This window comes from Callorhinus ursinus, unplaced genomic scaffold (genome assembly GCF_003265705.2).
Source record: "Callorhinus ursinus isolate GAN/ISIS: 27379988/994484 unplaced genomic scaffold, GSC_fseal_2.0 scaffold35, whole genome shotgun sequence".
Taxonomy (NCBI): Eukaryota; Metazoa; Chordata; class Mammalia; order Carnivora; family Otariidae; genus Callorhinus; species Callorhinus ursinus.
Window position 1 is genome coordinate 9533205 of NW_027397097.1, and position 19469 is coordinate 9552673.

General features: G+C 37.4%; 1 long non-coding RNA gene across 1 annotated transcript in view; it reads right to left on the reverse strand.

Annotated features, from left to right (window-relative positions):
• LOC141370452 (uncharacterized) overlaps positions 1-19469 on the reverse strand; it is a 1695799-nt gene that overhangs the window by 430852 nt on the left and 1245478 nt on the right. Inside the window, exon 5 of the long non-coding RNA XR_012374485.1 lies at positions 12312-12364. This is a non-coding gene — a long non-coding RNA (uncharacterized lncRNA). The remainder of the gene's footprint in view (positions 1-12311; positions 12365-19469) is intronic.

The window sequence follows — 19469 nt, forward strand, 5'->3', positions numbered from 1 at the left end:
AAGAAAGAAAGAAAAAGAAAGGAAGGAAGAAAGAAAGAAAGGGAAAGAAAGAAAGAGTCATAGAGTTGGCATAATTATCAAAGAGAAACAACTAATTAGATCAGGGAACCAAAAGATTGTTCTCTAGCCCCAGGGGCATCCCTATCCCATCTGTAATTCAAAGGAATTCCCTTATACTCACTTTGGGCTTTACATCTTCCTCTATGCCCTGGCATTATAAGTACCTTATACAAGAGGGGGAAAGGGTGTAGAATTTATAAAAAGGGTGGAAAATTGCTAATTATTTGTAATATTGATTCATATTTTTGCTAAAAGCCTGAGTAAAAATCAAAAGAGAAGTCTCATTGCTAAAGAAAAATAAAAGCAATTAAGGAGAAGCCAGAAAACTGAAGCCAACTATTCCAATTTGTCATTTATGAACTTCCCAGAGGAAATAAATAATATAAATAAATAGTAAGATTCATGACCTTTTAACCGTAAGACATCATAATTATAGACTTGTACTATTCAGACACATCCCAGATGCTAACAAATTCTAAGTGGTTGTTATTCTTAGACATTTCTTGTGCATTCACAGCACATCAAGTGCAGTGTAGTATATATACTACAAAGAACCCTCCCTACCCTCAAAGAGCTTACAGGCATCACTGGATACCATCATGAATTTATTTTAGGTTTTTTATATTACAAAAGGGTCTATATTTTCCTATGCTAGAAAAACCTTTTTGTTTTTGTTTGTTTTTGCAATTGAGAGGAACATTGATCCCAAAGCTGCATATTATAGTAGAACACACTTTGTCTTTGAAATCAAGCTTCTCTAAAACCAAATTCCAGTAGCAACTTGTTAATTTTTTCCTTTAATTCATCCGATGCTCACTTGCAGGGTTATTATGTCAATTATATAAGATACTTATATATAAGTGTATGCATGTTTGTATGTATGTATATATAGGAGTATGCGTATATATGTGTATGTATACAATTATATGAGATATATATAGATATAAATATAAATACAAATATATATATATGTATGTATTTGGTCTCTAGCCCCAGTTGCATCACTATCCCATATATTTGTATTTATATTTATACACACACGAGAGTGCCTAGCAGAGTGGTAGGCACACAGGAACCCAATAAATACTAGTTTTCCTTTTCTTAAAATATAAATTGCTTTCAATGGTGGCATACCAGATACCACAACAGGCTGCTGAGAAATCTCTACTTTTAGAGACAGTGTGATTCAAAGAAAGAGCAAGGACTTTGGAGCCACGTTAAGGGTGGGTTTCAATTTTGATTTCTGGTTGGTAAGTGGTAATGAGAGATTTGAACTTTTGTGTGTCTGACTCCAAAGCTGTGACTCTGTCACTATCCCACAATAAAATGCTGAGCTGATTCCAGTGCAACCCCAAAGAATACAAGAAAGGCTTAGTGATTCATGTGTGAGGTAGAGGAGTTCTGGTCACCCTCTTGCTTAGTTGGAGTTTTAGTGGCTCAGATAATGGTTACAGAATGTTCCCAGTTGTCAGTCTGCTTATTGTTCATTTCCATCTAGTTTCTCTCCATGCCATTCAGGTATTGGTTTGCAAGTTGCTCAAAGATCTCTGGAGGATGCAAAATTGAGAATGCTCTTCCTCTGGGGGTTAGTGAATCAATTATCCTTAAAAGTGATATCTTTTTCTTCAGAAAAGCACTTCCTAGATTTAACCATTTACAACTGGAATGAGTGAGTCATCTGCCTTTTTGGAAGGCATGAGACTTAATCAGTTTTCACTGAATCCATCTGTAGGTAAAGATACTCTCAGCCCCCCATTTTTTTTTTTTTTTTAGACCAAGTGTCTCTCTCTTTTCCTTATTACACATAAGACCTCTAGGCTGATATATATTTGGAACAATATGCTATTTGTCTCATGAGCAAGAAGAGGGTACAGGGAGGCCTGTTTTCTTTTACTGTAAAACCATCATGGACTCCACAGTGCACCTGAGATCCACTGAACCTCCTCACTAAATAAGGGAAAGGGGACCTGAGGAGGGGACATCAACCTAACAAATCATTTGTTTCCCTCTTGGGAGGAAGGAAGGTACAGAGAGAAAAGTGCACTATTCTTCAAGTCATATGAATCAAATTTCCAATTTAGACTTCGTCTCTCCTCATTCCTCTGTCTACTTGGGCAAGGCATGTCCCTAACTGTACCTGAGTTTCCCCTTCTATAAAGTCAAGATAACATATAGTAATCCTGTGTGAAGATTAAACAAAATAGTCTATGCACATAGTGGCTAGCACAGACTAGGCACACTTGACAGTTTTCTAACGTGTTCTGTCTTTATTTAAGGTTCATAGAGGACCAGCATCATGAATAACACTCACTTTTTTTCTTAAGAGAACAAACCTTACAATAATTTCTGTATAAAATTGCTTTATAATAAATTCTTTTGAAAAGCTGCACTTGTTTTGAGCTAGATTTTGCCTTGCATACAGGGAATAAAGAAGAATAGTAGAATTAAAATATTACGACTATTTATGTGATTGTGTTTTCAACAAAAGGAATAACAAATTTGTTGAGCAGAACTCATGCTCTGCCTCCTGCATTTAATAATTTCTATGTTTCTGGGCCTTGGTTTCCTCATTTGTAAAATGGGTAAAATTAATACTTGCTTTGCCCGTGTCTTAAGATTACTACTTGGTATAATATATGGAATGTGTAACATGCTGTTCAAATATTCAAATAGTATTGTTGCTGATATATTTATATCTGAAAAACAGCATTACCTATCACATTTTTTATAACCATATTATTATTTTACTAATCTTAACAGTTTATTATTTCATATTCAAAATTCCTTTATTATTACAAGAATGGGTCATTCTAATGAGGAAAGCCCCTTCCTTTTTAGAACTTAAACATAATGAAAGGGAACATATTTGTGTCTTACTCTTTTTTCCCTAGGATTTAAATACCAAAGGCAAAGAACTGTGAAGTGGACAGAAGAAAGGTAATATTTTTGAAAATATTTAATAATACATTAAATTTCTTGAAGCTGTCTTTCCATTTTCTTCTAAGACCCTTTCATAGGCAGATCAAACGAAATTAAGATAGCCAGAATTTTAAGCTTTCCAAAGCAACTTCTTTTAATTTCCAAATTCATCCTACTAATGAATAGGAGCTGAATAGGTGAAAGGATAAAAAAAAAAAAAACTTGGTTCTTTAATCTGAAAAAATGACAATATTGAATGTATTTTCGTTGGTTTGACCATTTCCTGAGCACCAGTGTGCTGATCATGCTCACATATACCATTCCATTCATTACAACACCGTTCAGACCAATATTACGGTCCCAGTTTTTAGATACCGACAAGGACACATGCTCAGAGGGGCAAAATCACTAGGTAGTGACTAGGTTCTATAGTGGAACCAAGATATGAGTCTAGACTTAACTGACATGCTCTCTTACCGTAATCAGAAAGGCTCACAGACTGAAGAAGTCAATCTCTGCCTTTGACCATTAAATGGGCTTGAATTTACACTGACAAAATGCAAATGAGATCCATTTTCAACTTCACAACTACACCTCTCACATCAGCTTCAATAAGGGAACTGTTTTCAACAGTGAATAAGCAAATGTGGGATCTGTTAGCTATTGTGACATTTCAGAGTCTAACTTTAACAAGGTTAAAAAAAAAAGGTCTTTCCAGCTACTCATTAATTAATGAAATTTATGAGTTAGAAAGAACACATTATATATTACAAATGTCTTCTTTGCAGCATTGGTCATTAACAGGGGTTCTCAAAAATCCTCCAATCACTATGATAAGAATCCCCTAGGCTCTTTTTAAAATTGCAAATTTCTCAATTTCTAAAATTTTATGAAAGAAAGTGACAGAGAAAGAGAGGAAACAGAATGGTCCAAAGAAAAATGATTTTATATGTGTAATAAGATTATCATGTGAAGTCTAATCCCTGATGACCTTGCTGGCTAGTGCTAAAGGCTGCTTGGTTTATCTGTAGAACTCAGTGTAACAACTAGCATATAGTAGGCTTTCAGTATCTATCTGCATAAATTAATGACAAGTAAATGGATATGTAAAATTCTTTTGATACCATTGCACCTGATTTTTTTAGAGTAAGTTAAAAAAATCACACTTAACAAAGAGTATAGAACAGCATATTAATGATCTACAAGAACAGTTTGCTAGGAAGTAATGATTAAGTCAATTCTTGTGAAATACTGTGAACCACACCTAGTAAGTAGTGAGCCTTCAGTACAGGCAAACCATCATGAGAAGACCATGCCTAAACAAGCCATATTTGGAAAAGTAGGGATAAGGGTAAGGGAATACGGAATTAAATAATTACATTTGTATAGGACTGCATAGTTTTCAAAACAATTTTATATATACTATTTCATGTAATTCCCACATCTACCCTATGAGATAAACAAAAGATGGTGATGTTCCCTGTTCAAATGAGGATTGTGAAGGTTGAAAAGCTTTCAGTCCCGGTAATTGTGAAAGGCGAACTCCAACCATACTTGAAAGTCCTACCATCTCTCTTTTATCGTCCGCCCTCCCCTGACCTTCAAGTCACTTGACCGCCGTGTATCTATGTCACATTCTTCCTTTTTTATCTCTGAATCTGTTCCTACGAGACTTTGCCAACTGCTTTTTAAGTACTAGCTTCACTCAGCCACCGTCCCCTACTCCAGCACACCATAACCCCAATTAAACAACTAGGAGCACAAAAGACTAATCATTTTATCCTTTGCTCTTCTGCAGGGGTAAGGAGATTACAGTGGAAAGGAATGCAGAAAGAAGAGGCGCTCCTTAGGTAATGAGAAACAGGGAGGAGAAAGGAAATGCCGATTTATGATCCTGTAGAAATCTTTTGCAGATTTCTCCAATTTGCTACTATTTCTTCCTGTGAATAAATTGATCTAAATGTTCACAAAAATATTAAGTGAAAATACTGTTTTTCTTTTATCAAAATATTTTTCCTAATATTGTTTTGTTAATGATAAAGATGATGATGATAATAAAACAACTTCATGTTTAGAATCCTTTAGATCTCATTTGATCTTTGTTAACAACATGAAAACAAACCAAGGTTCAGAATGAAGGAATGACTTCCTCAGGGTCACTCAGCTTAAAAGAGAGCACAGCTGGATTCTGAAGCCCCATATTTTTCCATTATCATACCCTGTACTTGGCATGCAGGGACCCTGTCATTATAATAACTTTAGGCCAAATTAATCTATCTTCAGATACACATGATTTATATAAATCGTATATACAATTTCTGTAAGACAAGTCTTTCCATTTTAAATTCAGTTGGACAGGTGAGGCAACCATGTGATTTTTATACCATGCAACAACCAATTTCCTACCACGAATGAAGCTGACATCAATTTCAAAGAAACAAAAGCAAGGAAGAAACAAATCAGGTCAACCCGACTGTTTACAAAGTGAGAATTGGAAAGACAACCACATGTCTGCAGACAGCTTTCGTGTCAGAAGACACTGGTTTGTAGCATTTCTTCAAGCTTGCTTTCAATTATGAGCTGATAATGACTACTACTTGGAAATAATGTTTTATTTTCAAGCATATTTTGCCTCAAAGACTTACTCAGGTTTCCCAGGAGTCTTGGTAATAAGAAACATCCCCTGCTGTACCTCCAGGAAAGCAGGATGATGTCATGAAATGGGTTTGGAGTTGGGCAGAACTGGTTTGAAGTTCCAGCTCCAACATTTTATAGCTTTGCTACTTTGGACATATTGTAGAAAATAGACATAATAACGACATAATAAGAGTTTTATGAGAAGTTCAAGTAAACACTTTAAATGCCTGCAACTACATAAAAAAACAGTAAATAATATTTCTTTCAATGCTTTACCCATTTACTATGTGACCTTACCTCATAGAAAGTGCTCAAAAAAAAATATCTGAAGTATTGCAGGAACTCAGCTGTTTGTCTTAAATTTCTATTTGATAGGAGTCAAATAAAATCTTGGTATCTGTATCAAACCCTGGTGGTGGACTGAATGACTGAGATTTGGTGGGCTGCGGGAGCGGGGGGAGGGGGGGCAGAGGGAGGAGTCCAGCCTGTTGCTATGGCATCTCATGGCTGACTAGCATCATTGTTGTTGAACGCCATAGCTGGATTTAAAGCTTTATGATCCTGAGGGAGGTACTTAAGATTTGTTTTGCCATCTGTAAGATGGGGATAAGATAGCAGGACATGGTTTTTCTACCATATAAAATTTTGATGAGAATGAATTCAGATATTGAGTGTGGAAATATTTATTAATTGTGAAGTGCTATTCTAATACAGAGAAGCATCATTGTTAATGTCACATCTTGTCCTGATGGTTGAGGGCTTCTGTACATTATACATCAGCTGTTTGGCCAGGAATGTGGATTAAACAACGATATATTTTAGAGCTTGGGGAAAAAAAAAAAACACAGGGTAAATCGGAATGCTTGAGATCATCATGCAAAGACCACCTAAGGATTTTTATGCTTGTTGTCAGTATTTGTTGTTACTTTTTTACTCCTGGAAGTTAAGTGTCTTTGTTAACTCTCCATATTTGTACTATATCTTACATTCTGTTTTAGGAATGGTGTAGTGAGAAAAAATCCTATTCTCACTATTTTTCTGACTTGTTCAAACATAGGCATAGTTTGGACCAACTTGTTCTTATGAGATTTTGGCATTCTTTCTTGGCTCAAGGAAGGGAAGAAATAGTTGGGGTCTGTTTTCATGCTTGTCATTTTATTTGTATGTTGGAATTTGCCTCCAAACTTTCTCTTTCCATTCAGTGAGATAAAACATCCTGGACAAATGTCCCCATCATTAATCATATTTCCATTAAAGTACAGCCAAGTTCAGTTTATTTCCAAAACCACATACAGAGTATCTATTCTGCCTCACACTGTACTGGTACATAAAGGGAGGAAATGGAATGGCTCCCTACTCTCAAGGAGTTCTGTGGCTAGTGTGGAGACAAATGCTTATTCATACTTCAGTGTGATGAGTCCCTTGATATTCGTGTGCACATCAGGACAGGATAGCTCAGAAGATGGTCACCATGACTGAGGAGGCCAAACAGCCAAAAGAGGTATCCTGAAGGAGGTTACACGCTTATGCATCAGAAAATTTGCAAACAGGGATGGCTGGGTGACTCAGTCAGTTAAGCATCTGCCTTCAGCTCAGGTCATGATCCTGGGGTCCTGGGATGGAATCCCCCATTGGGCTCCTGGCTCAGCAGGGACCCTGCCTCTCTCTCTGCCCCTCCCCCTACTTGTGCTCTCTCTGTCTCTCTCTCTCTGACAAATAAATAAAATCTTTCTTAAAAAAAGAAAAAATGTAAAAACAAACAAGACAAATTCTCAAAATGACTAGCCAATTGTATCCCAGAAAGCAATATTCCAAAAAAGCAACTCCATCTCTATATCCCTCACTATATTATACCTTGATTGACTTGACATTAATTTTCTCTCATTTGTTTCAAGGGTGAAAAGTAATCATCTACCAGCTGATCTACTAGAAGACCTCAGGAGGCAAAACAGTTGGGTTTTGTAAAATGGCTGACTATATATTCTTAAAAGGGGATTGGAGCCATTTCATCTTCCAAGTAAAAACAACTAGCTCATTTCACTGTATTTAAAAACAAACAAATCCTTAAAAGATCATCCTAAATGTAATATCTTTCTCAGGGTACCATGTGCCACCTGCCAAATGAAAATATTGATGTGGTCTGCTGCACTATGCCACTGACAGTGTTTTGAAGTCATAAATTTTTCCCTTATCTTGGAAAGGAAAAAAAAAAGCTTCAACTTCCAATTTATAATTTAAGAAGTTTTGTTAGACCAAAAGGGAAGAAAGAATGAACAGAAGCAAAGAGCGTAAAAAGCTTTACTATTTGAGTGATCGCACCATACTTGGAGCAGCCTTTCCCACTGCTGCTTACAGCACAAGCAGAGAATGATTTGCTCAAGGTTGTTCAGTGTGAGTCAGAAAAGACTGGATATTTGAATGAAGCGAGAGCTGACATCTTTCTCCTCTAAAAAGGTATTTTTGTATGTGATTGATTTCAATCTCAAAAAGTAAACACAATCACATTTCATACATTTCAAGCAGCAAACAAGGTATTGCTGCTTTTCTTAAGGGGAGGAATGTTGGAAGCTTCGGGAGGAGATATATTTACTACATTATATATATATATATATATATATATGAGCATGTGACTCAGCGGGGGGGATGGGGGGAGATTGGTGTGGCTTCCTTGGGACCAAGACTAGGCGCAGGAAAATAGGGCGCATGGAGGTAGTGATGGGCGGAGCCTGGGAGGAGCGGCCTGAGAGAGCAGGAGTTGCTTCTGCTTCCCCCACCTTCCCACCGGACTTTCCACCCACCACCTCCGCAGGCTTTCCAGCTCCTCTTCAGCTGTCCAACTCTCCCAGGTAAATCCTATCTCTGCTCTTCACTATGCAAAGCAATATGACCTCCTGATTAAGAGCTCAGTATGCACTGTTAAATAGTGCTGCATTCAAATCCAAAAGCTATTTGCTATTAGCTTAGGGACTTGTGGCAAGCTAATTTACCTCTCTGAGCCTCAGGCTTTTCCAACTGAAAAAAACTGGGAATAACCCTGGCCGCTGCAGAGGTGGTTGTAGAATTAAATGAAAGAGTCCATGTGCTCAAAGCACTGCCTGACAATGATTAATAAATAGTAGCGAATGTTATCATTTTTATGACATATATTGCATATATTGTTTTCATTTGCTTGTCTTCACTTAAAGAATGTTGGCTCTCTAGAACAGGTTGTAAGTAAAACGTGAGGTTGCATTGAAGCCTACTCTATACACTTTGTTATTAAATTCCAATGCCTTCTCATTATTATTATTTAGTGATAATCCTGAACCATCTGTGGTTGTGAAAGTAAATGTACTATGTCCAGAAATGGCATCTCATTCCTTTGTAACTCAATATTCTTTTGCCCTTCTTGTCTTCCGCAGGATGTCTGCTTCTTCATAGAAGATCTTATTCCTAAACTCTCAGGGTTTTGTGTTTTTTGTAGGATGTTAACCCTTACCTATTGTGAAGTTCTTTGTGATGTTTTTCATATGGTTATGGTTTACCCTCTCAGGTCAGCATTTTTCAGCACTGGCAGAAAGGAACTAGATTTTAAAATGAAATTCCCTATTGGACAGCACCCTAACACTCCCTGCATAAGACCATTTAGCTTTCCTGGATAGATGTACTTTAAAGCATTACTACTTATTTTTTTCTCAACATTATTTAAGTTCTCCAATTCCTTCCAAAGAGAGGTAGAGCTATGCTCTTTTTTCCTCAAAGATTTTATTTATTTATTTTATTTGAGAAAAAGAGAGAGAAAGAGAACATATGAACATGTGAGCAGGGGGAGGGGCAATGGGAGAGGGAGAGAATCTCAAGCAGACACCACACTGAGTGCAGAGCCCTAACACGGGACTCGATCCCAGGACTCCGAGATCAAGACCTGAACTGAACCCAAGAGCCACCCAGGTGCCCTGAGCTATTCTCTTCTGATTCCCTATTTTCACCTATACCATCTGAGGTCTCTGGTGCAATAGAACAGGGCAAGTTTTAGAAAAAGAATAAAGTAAGGCCTAATATAATAGCAAGGAAATCTGAAGATCAAACTGAATATTTTTAGAGGCTGAATATAAGGAAAAAATTTTGAGGAAATTATAAGGAAATATAGGATTGAATCAGATAGGTGTGGCGGAGAGCATCTAGGGTTAGAATGTAAACCATTAATGCCAATGTGGGTAAGAAAGAATATAAAGTAAGGTAACTGTTAGCAGATAAGACAAGGGGCTGGTGGTTAGGATGCAGAGGTCCTAAGAAAATTAGAAAATTAGACCTCCATATTCAAGATAATGTACTAGAGCCACTTAGGGAAAACCCACTTTTCTTTGGTCTATTCTGCCCCAGGATTTTGCTTTTTACTAGAAAACCTTATTGTTAATCTCACACATTTCTCTGTCTACCTCCCCACCCTTTCCATTTTACTCAAACCTGTAGGAGTCGGTGCAGAGAAGATAATTGTTCAGCAGAGCTGAAGTCATCCAAGAATCCAAGGGAGATAATTTGGCTATGTAAGGATAATAGAATTGAGGAAAGAGGATTGTCAGGTATAAGCTGGAATTTGTAGACTTCTGAAGTTTTTATATGAAGGTGGAAGAAGTGTAGTGGGAAAGATTTCTTAGGGGGCAAAGGCACAGGAAAGTTTCCTGGGTTTGAAATGGATCAAGTGTGCACTGATGAGAACCCTTTTGGAAAACTATGTGGGAGGTCATGTCTATTTGGGAAAGCCACATATCAACAAAAAAGGAGCAAAATGAATATTTATTGGACATATGAACATGTGTCCACTGCTTTATACACATTAGCTCTCGAAATCCATTCAACATTCCTTTGAGACTGGTACTATTATTTCCACTTTACAGAAGACAAAAACGGGGTTAGAGGGAGGTTAGTGATGTGCCCAAGGTGACATACTCAGTGATAGGCAGAGGCAGGTTTTAAACTATGACTTCTAAGCCACACCCTCCTCATTGAGCTCCCAGCCCCCGGGAGAGATATTTGTTAGCATACATTATGTATGTAAGTGGAGGATAGCAGTAGGGAACAACAGACTGAACAGGGAAAGAGAAAGGGATTCAGATTTGAGGAGAAATTGATGGGGAAGTCACACACCAAGAATTCTCTGAGTGAATTGGATGAGTAAGGGACTCATGTTGTTGGAAGGTGCAGAAGTCCATAGATAGATCTAAGTATTTTGGATTTCCAAACAGAATTCTGCTGAAAAATTAATTTGATGCCCTATGGGAATTTTCAACCTAGGAAGACCCTAGAAACTTGCTTAGGGTGTTAAATAAAGGATCCTAGACAAACTAAAATTTTATGTATACAGAATGAGTATACAGAATATCATGTATCAGTGGACTGAAACAGAGTTGCCTCTTTTCTAAACGTTTGCATACACACACACACTCATTGTGGGAAAAAGTGCATAGTAATGCCACTCAGTAAAATCTGACTCTATTACATTGACATGCTGTTTTTTTTTTTTTTTCAAATCTAAGAGGTACAACCTTATTTTATTTACCACTAAAAAAAGCACAAAAGAAAACAAAATGCTTCTAATTATAACTAGAAGGTTCCATTAATTGTAAGACACATGCTGATTTTAGCAATGATAAAATGGGAATACATCCGTGTCCCTAGAATCAACCAATTGCTGTATATTCTTCCCATCTAATATCTATGTATAATTTGAGGTCATATCTAATTCAGGTAATTTCTAATACTGCTTTTTCACTTGCCCCATTATTTTCTATTAGGGTTACAATTTTTTTTTCAAAAATGATAGTTTTGACAGCTACATAATACTCCATTATGTGGCTATGCCACAATTTAGTTAACAAGCCTTAATTGTTGGGTAGTAGGGTTTTTCCCTAATGTTTCATTATTATAAATAGTGCCACAGTAAACATTTTGGAATATAAATAAACGTTAGTATTCCTTTTTGATGAGTCCCTTAAAAGAGATTATCCCAAATTGAATCAGATGAATAGGCAGAAATATTTTAAAGACTTTACCTATATATTTCTCAATTATTTTAAAGAAAATTTATTTAGTTTACACAAGAAAAGCAACTTAAAACCAGAGACAATAAGCCCAATAAGCCAGTATACTTCAAGGCTCTTCCTAGAATCCAGATTCTACCAGAGAAGTGGCACTCACTGGAGTTATGCCTTATTCTGGTGCTGTCTAGTCCCTCTTTTATTTCCCTGTTCCAGAATTGATTTCAAAGCATATGTTGGGTCTAGACTGTTTCTGTTCAGCAAACTAAAGAGGATGTCATGCCATCTCCCTGCAAAATGGGTAGGAAGGGTCCTGAGAACTTGTAGCCTCCTGGGTTCACTTTCTTCCAGCGAGTGGACAAATTCCTGGGTAATAATCACAATCTAGCTATGTTTTTCTACCATCTCCCTTTTCTTGACAATTCCCAAAGAGCTGAAATAAATTGTCTATGTATTTTCTATATGTGCATACACTGCCACATTTTGCTGACCAATTTGAGCACAACAGACCAAAACAGTAAATGCTTTACCCATGTGTATTGTTTGTGGGAGTCTGACCAAGGAGGGCAGCAGGGCAGGACCCAGCGCACTGTGAAGCCAGATGGGTTAAATTTAGGTTCTCCACAAGGTTGGTGGCCATAACATGTGGGTGCTCATGGTAGTTCCCCAGAGGCTTACCTCACTCAGCCTTGCCTGTTCATTCCAATCAGTCCAGTGAAAGTGTGGTTTATCTAGGAAAGGGGAAACAGAGGAGCAGAATGAGGAGAATGTAACATTGAAAATAAAATGTGTAACATATGCATCAGATAAGTTCAATTCTTTCAGCACAAATCAAGAATCTCTCTCCGTGATTCAGGAAAAGAACAAAAATGCAGTATTAAAGAATAATATTCTTATCAAGTGACTCAAATATCACCTCTAAAATTCAGACCCACCTTGAGCCTAGCCTTCAGAAATGACCTGGCAAGATGAAACAAGAGTCATTTTAGAGTCATTTAATTTCTCTAACTTCAATTTTTTGAAAGCAAAGAGCCGTGGCAGGATCCAACCTCATTAGCTCAGGGAGGGGTCTGGCAAATGAATCCTGTGTAATTACAAAATGCCTCTGAAATAGCTAGTGAAAAACATGTGTATGTTCTTCCATGATTTAACTTCTCCAAAGGTATTGTCCATATGTTAATAAGCAACTTTAATTTACGCTGATATGGAAGTGATGAGTCTAATCCTAAATCTGTAATCACATACTTGGGCATGAGCCTTTTCCTCAGCATGAAAGAACACTGAAAATATTCTGATGCAATAAGATTTATATGTCTTTTAAAAACTGTAATAAAGAAGCCTTCCCTTGGACTATGTTTATTCTCTTTTCAAAGAAATGCATAATTAATCATGATTGATACACTCTGTTATTATTCCTTATGAATGGATTAAGGGTACAAGTAGTTTCAGTAGAAACCCTATGATTCTTCTAAGATTTGAGAACTCTGTATCTTCAAATCATTTTAACTGTTATGACTGACTGTTTTATTTTAATATCCCAAGAATGTCAAACAATAAGATACACATTCACATTCACAAAGGTCAAGGTGAAAAATCTTCTCATTTATATGTGTTTAAACTATCAGTATAAACATTTTTACTCAAATCCACACAAATCTAACATTGCATTTCTGTCTTCAATATCATTGTCCCTCCGCGCTTTATGTAACATTTCAATAGAAGACATTTTATGGTTTTATATGTTACGAGACACATGGAATGGCAATATTAGAAATCAATCTTCATTAAGATCATATGAGAAGATAAATTGGTACAAAATTTCCACTAGAAAAAGAAAGACTCTTAGATTTGTGGAGGACACTGTGCTACTTACAATCCATCTAGTTTGGCATTTTACCCACACCTCCAATGTAAGAATCCTAACTAACAAGGCTGATCGCTAATAAGATGTGTTTTATGGAGAGACCTGAACTTACTAAATTTGTCATCTAATTTCCCTTTCAGGTTCCAATTAACATTGACATGTAGTCACCAAGCAAACTTAAATATATCATGTCAAATTTATTCATCACAACCACTAATCATTCTCTCATATTCTTGTTTCTCTTAAATTAGAGCTAGAATTGATACTTTTTGAGATGTTCTCAGAATGCCCTGCACATAATTCTTTCATAACATTTTCCTATCATATGATGGTCAATAGTTTAGTATGTGTGTGAAGGAGGTGACCACATCCGAATCACTGACAAGACAAAAACTATTCACAGGTATACTCACAACTTACCCATTCTCTGTTAAAGACAAATAAAAAACAAACAAAACCCCAAAAAACATGTGACTTTGCTCACTTAGATTGCCCCTCATCATTTCTAGACTCTTCCCCCTTCATTTGAATAGTTCTTCTTGCTTCTACACTTCTGTGATGCAGAATTGGGATAACTGATAGAAAACACCAGAACTAGAAAGCAGGAAGGGAACAAGATAGGATTTGAAAGAACAGAGCCAAGAGAGTTGATTCTCAAGAGGAAAACAGAAGAGGAAATGCATGTTCCGGATTGTGCACAGCATGGGGGTAATGTAGCAAATTGAGGAGTCAGTCACCTCAGAAGGTCAGAAAAGGCTAAATAAGAGAGGGAGAGAGAGAAAAAGAAGAGAAAGCTAATTAATTAGGTATGTGGCTAGTTTCTGAATTGGTAAGAAATCTGAGGGATTAAGTAAGTGGAGCTAAAGAGTAAGATAGAAGACAGTTTTATGAAGTTTAGGGACAATGTGCTCCAATCCTCTTCACTGGTCTTTGTGAGAGAAGAATGGTAACTGAAGTTTCTTGGGGCATTCAGTGACTTCTTGAATAGCAAAACATCTTGGACTAAATCAACATCTTTATATTTAATGGTATTATAATCACTTATGTACCCTAATTATCCTGCACAGTGTCTGGTACATATTGTATTTCTCTTAAGAGTTCATTAAAAGAAATGAATACCTGAATAAGTAAAATATTACATGGTTAATTTTTCCACTAGGGAGAGAAATTACAATATGGGAATTTAACATATATGTAAAATATTTGATACCCCATCATGCATGCATAGTGACTTCACTCATCTTTCTTTTACCAAGGATAAAACCTGTGCTAAAAAAGATAATTAAAGGAACAAAATATAGGTGTTATACCAGAAAGAAGGCCAAAAAGAATGAAATATCAAGATTTAAGTTAGACAAAATGAAAGTTTCCTTTGTTTAATAAAAATTAAGTTGGAAGCAAATTGTCAGGTCCTACGAATAAAAAGAGACAGTGTTTTGAGGAGGCTTGAAAGTTGGTAGGTGAAAGAGAAACCTGAAAAGCAGCCACACTGTTCTTAATAGAGAGAACCCCAGGTTCTACAGAAGTACAGAAGGAAGGACACTCAGTTTGCTTTGGGTGCCAAGAGTCAGGATTGTCTTTATAGAACTCCCACTTCAAGGATGAGCAATAGTTCATCAGGCAGAGAGGAAGGCATGCCTGGCAGAGAACACTGCACATACACGAGCATTGGGAAGTGAACAGGCAGGTTGCATTTGAAGTATTTGTAAGGCATCTCACAATTTCAGCCATAAATTTCAAGAAGACTGTTTAGAAAATGCAGAGCTAAGTGTCTGGGATGGGTATTGTGGGAGGCTGGGATGATGTAGGATGAGGATGAAGGTCAGGTTCAGATGAGAAATGCCATGAATGCTATGATTAATAAATGAGTAAGTGAATGCTATAATTAATTAGAAAATCATTTTTCCTGAAGATGAGAGGGACATACACACACACACACACACACACACACACACTTATTTATCTTACATAGAGAATGTTTGTGGCATTACAGAAAGATGAGCCTTAGCAGGCAAAACTGATAAAAACGAATTCAGTGTGGGTGCTCTGCAATAGTCCATGTGAAAAATGGCAAGGGCACTAGGAAGAAGTTGGATTTGAACGGGATATTTGGAATCAGGATTGACAGGATGTGAAAGGTGAGGGCAAGAGAGAAATTGAGGAAGACATAGAGATTTGTGGTTCCAGAGACTGGGTGGCTGATGGTTGCTTCATGAACCAAGATGAGGTATGTAGGAAGAAAGGTCCTGGCAGGAAAGATAATACATTCTGTCTTGAACATATTGCATTTGAAGTATTTGTAAGGCATCTCAAGATTTAAGCCATAAATAATATTTCTTTCACTAAGAAGATAGCCTGGCTTTGTTGATATAGATGAACACGAGCCTTATGGACATAAGACAAGGGTGGATGGTAGAACACTGTTTAAGAGAAGGGGAAAATAATCACTGGGGAGGGATCCTGTAAGTAAGAGGCAAACCAAGCTACTTTGGGGATATAGGAGTCTGAATTTAAGATAAAAGAAATTCAAGAAAAATGAAGATTTTGTCCTCCGTAACAAAATCAGGGTGTGAGAGTTTAGGATTTGGATTTAGAAGACTTCAGATTCTTCCATCTGAAAAATATCAAGGGATATTGATAAGCTGCACACTAAAGAATATGTGAGAATATTAAAATGTTATTTTCAAAGCTAACAAAGTAAAAGTGCTTCTGAATTATAAATTATCATGTAAATATTTGCCCTAAAACTATACATTTGAGTTAATAGAAATATATTTCCTTCCTTCCTTCCTTCATATTGGCACAGGATGGCATAAGCATTTCTTGAGCATTTATTTCCATGAGCATTGCTGGGAAATGAGAGCATCATATTCACATCTGAGGAGTCTGGATCCCAATCCCAGAGGAAACATATCAATTAATTCTAACTCCAGGAGGTGACAGTGAAGTTGGAAGGATGACTGGGCTTTTAGCACACAGAGAAAATGTGCTATGAACATAGTAGATACTCAGTAAAAGCCTGGACCCTTGAAGATTGCGGGCAGTAAGACTGCCTTTTTACCAGGTGAATGTAGTCTTCAGAGTTTCTACACTCCTGCTTAAAGATTTAAAACGGCTGCTTTGGACATGCACATCCTTTGTTCTACGAGCTTTGTACATAAATGATGACCCCAATCAATGAAAGATTTAATCCAAACTGATGCAAATGCAAATGCCCTAGTTTCAGACAGCTGCAATGGTTATTTCAGTACATCTGGGAAACAGCTGTCGAGCCTCATCTTTACACTGGTTTTTGTTTAACTTCAAATGAGTGTCAAGACTAAAGGAATGTAGGTGATTGGAAGGTGGCAAACATTTTGGAAATACACAGGAAATTATAAGCATATTTTTTTTCTGAGAGCTGGCATAATGGACCGTTCTCATGGATGACCCTTCCCCATCCAGGCTCTGAGGGCACCTAGACTGGCCAGAGGGTGCAGCTAGTTTAATGACTCCAAATGCACTCTTCTCCCATGATTACATAGAACCAGTAATGGGATCGTCATTTTCGAGGCCAGGGATAAGTGATTACTCACTGGGACACAAAGGTTATGACAGGACAGACCAAAGCTGATGGGGACAGTAAGAGACAAGATGCAGAGCTTGACCTTCTGCTGCAAGAAGTTGTGGAGACCTTGCATCTGAGCCAGACAGCTGATGAGCTGCCTTCTCCTTGGGATTCCTACCACAACAATAGGCTAATAGATTTATGCCATAAAGGCACTGACCTTTGTGGGCAGGAACATTTTCTCACAGGAAAGAAAAAGGAGAAGTATGCCCATGTGTGCTATAGTTTTGACGGTGACTGACAGCAGAGACTGGCTCCAGTATCCAGGAAGCGTATGCATAGGCTTTTGCATTTGTTACCCTTTGATTAACTTCTGACAGACATGCTTTGCAACATAAAACTCTTATGGGGAAATTGCTCTGTAATACTGCCTGTAACACCTAGAAACTTTGCCAATGAGAGCTAAAATATACTCAAGAGCAGCGTGGCCTAAAATAAGATGTAGATGTATAAGAGAGAGTGTGTGTGCTTGCACACTTGTCTGTGTGTGTCTATATGCCTGCATATGTGTAAAGGTGACAAATGTGGGTCCTTACATTTTCTGCCTCATAATGCTATTATTCGAGTGCACTATTTTAGAAAAAGCTTCTTACATGTGACAGGCATATTGCGCATGGAGAGACTTAAGGAAGGCCAAGATGAAAATAAATAATGCATGAAGTCGGAGGCCTGAAGCAAATGTTAACTAATTTCAAAATGGGTCAAAATCACAACAATTAAGTCTCTGACATGTGAAGTCATTTTTTTCTCCCTAAAATATTAACCAACTTGCTTCACTTCTTCTAGATTGATTTGTAGAGCATGAAAGGTCATTTTGGAGGCAGAGGGGGAATTTGGCTTCTACAAGCCATCCATAATGAGAGCCAATAAATTAGGTAAAGCTCCTGTTTACCTAAGCTGAAATATTGATGTCCAAGCCCACATTGAATGCAAATCTCTACATTAATCATTTTTCTCCAGTCGGGAAATTCAGACCATGGTAACACATGCTTTGATAGACCTATACATCATAGTTACAGCAACATTAGACAGTGCCTCAGTGACAGAATACAAATATATTGCATTGGATTTCCTTCATTTTCCCCAGCCTGACTTTTATTTGTATCTGCAAACTCTGCTCTGGGTATGTGAAGTTTTGACATGGGTTTGGAGTATTTTTGGCTCAGGAAATAACTGAAGATTGGTAACAAGAATTTTTTGTCGTTTACCTGCCAAGCAAATCTGGAGAAGGCTCACATTGAGTTCCTCCAGCACAGATCCTGATGATCAAGTTCCCCAGCCCATCTTCCCTTAATATACAGTGATATCCCCCATGCTTCTCAAAGTACAATCCCTGAACCTCCTTCTTCTGGGTCTTTGGATGCTTGCTGGGAAATGCAGTTTCCTAGGCCCCATACTAAACATATTCAATAAGATTCCCTTAGTGGGTCCAGGGAATCTTCAATTTTGTGGGATCCCCAGTTGTTTATTATGCACACTACTGTTGATAATTGTCACAGAGAGCTATCAGCCTTAGGCTCCTAAGGACCACTCTGATCTTGCCACTTTTCTACTCAGAGTCATTCTATACCTAAGTGTGTTCTAAAGCTCTACCCAGTTTTATACTTAGCTCACCCTCTTCTACTTATCTGCAGGTTCTACTTAGACAATTCTCATCCATTATTAAGACTGCTGTTCTCTCTATTTGCAGAAAACTCCCATACCACTATTTTCAACAGCGGTGGTTTCTCTGAGCTCAGATGCATATATGAAATTGCCGCTGGACTTCTCCATTTGGAATCAATCTGACCCGAACTGAACTATACTTCTCTCCATGCCACCACCCATCCAGAGAGAAATCCTGGTATTCTCCTTGATCCCTCCATCTCCCTTTTATTTTTATCAAGTAAATCATCAAATAAATGGCCCGTGTCCTCTCTCCATAGTCCCCAAGATGACCCCTCCTCTTCTTTTCTTCTAGCCCTGTCCAACATTCAGGCCTTTATCACTTCTTACCTGTACCACTGGTCTCTAACTATTCATCCTGTCTTCTCTCTTGAACTGCAAAAACCAGTCTCCCATGTGGTTGCCAAGTAGTCTTTCTAAAACTAAATCTGAGTCACATGCTTTCTTAAAACCATACTTCCTCATGTGGGATAAAACCTGGGTTGCCTGGCATGACACACCTGCCCTTTTCTGTCGTGCTTTCAACACAACAGTTTGTGGTAATCACATACAGACCAGCCTTTTTCAAAAATTTGCATCTTATCTCCTATTTTCTCTCTGCCTGGAATGTCCTTTGCACCTCACTATTTCCAATTAGAAAATAATTACTCAATAATGATAAGGATTGTTACAAATTTTATTTTATAATAATATTTTCTAA